At 42.6% G+C, this 3544-nt stretch overlaps 1 long non-coding RNA gene across 1 annotated transcript; it reads right to left on the bottom strand.

Annotated features, from left to right (window-relative positions):
* Positions 1 to 1515: 1515 nt before the first annotated feature.
* LOC147432649 (uncharacterized) lies at positions 1516 to 2416 on the bottom strand. Its single transcript, XR_015185460.1, has 2 exons — positions 2177 to 2416; positions 1516 to 1816 (listed from the first exon to the last, which is right to left on the bottom strand). It is a non-coding gene; the product is annotated as an uncharacterized LOC147432649 (long non-coding RNA).
* Positions 2417 to 3544: the final 1128 nt, after the last annotated feature.

Genomic DNA, 3544 nt, shown 5'->3' with positions numbered 1-3544 from the left:
TGGATGTCAAGAAAGGATGGTGACTTTCACCTATTCTCTCTGGGCTGCTCATCAAGAAGTTTATGCCACAAAAAAGCATTGAGTATATTATTATTGGGAATGCCATGATCATGCTTTTGTTATATGGAGATTTAGAGTGCTTTTGACCCATACTTTAGAAGATGCACAAGAGTTCATTATTGTCTTCAAAGAGTTTTGATTGCATAGTGGGCTGATTGCGAATGTTTTTAATGCAAAGGTTGTAAATCAAGAAGGAGAAGCCATTGATTGTGTACAATAACGATGTCTTGAAGTGGTCGAGACCTACCTTGCTATCCTTGCCAATCATAAATGGAATGATTGGCCCGCATTGTGCTTGGAAGTCAAGAAGAGAGCCTACTATGCATTTGAGAACAAGTGCAATGCGGGAGAGACTATATAGAATTCTCAAGAATACACCTTGGTAAGCCGAAAGTCTAGGGTGGTAGCATCTCTAAGTCCACTTGCAACACGATGCAAGTAAAACATTCCAAAAGACTCACAAAAGCAAAATGTTAAGTTCAAGATGGATTCAAGATATCAAGGACTTATTCAAAAGATGGGATGCATTATACTGCTTTATGATACCTCGATAGAGAGCAAAGTGAATAAAGCTTTTTTATAGCACCAATGTATCACTTGGGAGAAATCTGGAGGTTCACATTATACTTCTTCATGATACCTCGATAGAGAGCAAATGAATAAAGCTTTTTTATAGCACCAATGTATCACTTGGGAGAAATCCAGAGGTTCATGCCTTCTATGTCTGACCACATATGTTGCCCCCGGCTACATAACCATCTTTTTCAAGTAAGGGAATCTCACCCACCCTTACATGCTCCAGCTCACCCCCCTAGGTAACCTGCTAAGCTCTCAACTCTCCACAATGCAGGAGATCTTTATCCCCGCAAAGGCTCACACATCTCCCATATGCTTGCTAGTGTGGAGTCCTAGAATCACCACCTGCTTAGTGCTACTCTTTTGATCAAATTAGAAATTCCTTTCCCCCACATTTACAACCATGAGCTCTCCCTGCACACACACGCACACACCTCTCTCTCTTGAACTCGATGTGAACCATCAATTGCGATGTTCATTTTCACAATTCTTGAGCTTCTAATCACTTACAAGCTCAACACACCCCACACAAGGTCTTTCATTTGGCCCCATATGTCATATTTGACAAATGAGGATGATAATAAAATCTCTCTCTCTCTCTCTCTCTCTCTCTCTCTCTCTCTCTCTCTCTCTCACACACACACACACACACACACACACACACACCACATGTACGAACATATTCCGGTACCTATGCAAAAGATATTGGATTGCACTCTACAGAATAGACAGTGCAAACTTGAGGGTCTTCGAAAGAGCATTCAAGGGTGGCTATGAAGGACATAAGTACAGCACATACCAGGTTTTATGCATATATGCCCTGTCTATATACAGCACACGACCAACAGTAAGTTAACAAGGAGAGTCTAAGCTCACGCGGACCTTCGAAAGTATGGAACTTTGAATAGCTTCACATGGAGGCTTTCAAGATATGAACAAAAAGAACATTAGGATGTAACTTGTATGCCTTACTCTTTCTCCTCTAAAGCTTCTTTTCAAAGGCAAAAAACACAGACTTGTATGATTCACATGTTACAGGCCCAAATTTTATGTACATCGAAGAGGCCCAGTATGTTTGCACAACATTGGTCTGTGACATGGAATTTGCAGAAGAAAGTCAGGCCTTGATCAAGTCAGACCAATTGTGATACCATCAACCGCAATTCTTCACTTTGCACTCCTGTTGCCAGTCAAAATAGCATCAGATTTTACACGGATACTTGGCCCAATAGTCATCTTTCCCTTCTCACGCTTCGCATAAACAAAATGGATGTGCTCAGCACATGCAAGAGCTAGTGATAGCAGGTTTCGACATTCTGCATGTGGGCCTACTAACAAAATGGATGTGCTCTGCACATGGAGATGATAGCGGATTCAACATTCTGCATGTGGGCGACTTATGCAGCCTTAAACCTCAAAGCCAACCATCAACACCCATCCCCTACAACCGATGTACAATGTGTACATACACTGGACGCTTCAATTTCTTCGAAACCCTAAAATCCGCACATTCTGCGCAGAGCAAGAAGGGGAAGCTCACCATGAAAGCTCAGAAAGCGCGCTGCCAGAGTTCGAGGTCGTCGGGACCGATCGCAGACTGCATGAGGGAGGAGATGCAGCGCCACACCACCTGCGCAAATAATAAGGCTTGCAGGTAACGAGAAGGGAGCCATGGCAGCAGCATCCTCAGTAGAAGAGACATGGCTTAGAGAAGGAGCCCACAATACTTAGCATACGCAAAGGAGGGTTTTCCATATGAGTCCATAAAATATTCCATGCTTCTCATCCTTATCGCCATTGTTTTCCTAATGATCTCAATGTTGTCCAAACTTTGTCACTTTCAACTTCTGGCCCCAAGTGGCAAGACCTTTGTCCTTTGGCCTACCCTTTTGCCCTCCCAAAAGCCAAGTGGAAAGTCCTTACTCCTTTGTCCTTTGTCACGTAGCCTAAGCTAGTCTTATAGACAAAAAGACAAGAGGCAATAAATGAAGGTATGAGCCGCTCGATGGTGCCATGTGGCGTCTCGATGGTGCCATGTGGCGTCTTTAGCCAGGAACAACCTTGCGGAAAAAGATTGCATACAACCCATTGGAACTTACTTACTTCTTACACACATAAAGATTGTGTCCAAACTTACTTCTTCCTGCAATAGTTTGAAATATATGGCTTTGTTTTTACTGAAGGGTCCACAAGACCCTTGCAGACTCAAAGTTAGACCATGTGTCTCTCTACCAAGGGTCTCATATTCAAGACCCCTCCAACGTCAATTCCATCACTTGGGATTCGTAAAGACCTTGTGGAACTGATGTCAAGAGGTCGTGGAGTGCTAGAACTAGTTATAACAGAGGTCGTATGACCATTCCCAACAACTAGTGGGACAAAAGGCAAAATGTATATCCTCCCTCGTTTTACATCAAATTTTGAAGGATTGGCCAATTCTAACATTAAAGTGAAAATTCCAGGAGACATTATTCATAGATTGGAGAGAAAAAGTAGTACTTGGATCTTGGATGTTTGCATGCCTGGAGAGAGGATTGAATCGTCTATCCATGGGTCCTCTTGCCATGTCTCCCTCCCCAAGTTAGCAGTCCTGTGCAGTTCCCTTCTGTCCAAGAGCCCATGAATAACTATCAGCATCCTATAGTTATCATGCCCCCCATTTCCCAAAGTTCTTCTAACTGAAGTGTGTAGCCTAATGAAGAAACTAACTTTCAATCTCGCCCTCAAAAACTCCAATTAAAGGAGCAGTGTTTGACCATTTCAACACATGAAAGCATTTCAAGTTCTGTCGAGATTTGTGTCTTCGCTTCTACAAGTTTAATCTTCAATTTTGAGTGCTTAAATCATTGTTTTTTAAACATTTTGACCATAAGAGAGTGTTACTAGACTCTAGGCCGACCTGCTTGGG

Source organism: Adiantum capillus-veneris, chromosome 20 (assembly GCF_014529385.1).
Source record: "Adiantum capillus-veneris isolate H3 chromosome 20, ASM1452938v2, whole genome shotgun sequence".
Taxonomy (NCBI): domain Eukaryota; kingdom Viridiplantae; phylum Streptophyta; class Polypodiopsida; order Polypodiales; family Pteridaceae; genus Adiantum; species Adiantum capillus-veneris.
This window is presented reverse-complemented; position numbering and strand designations above follow the sequence as displayed.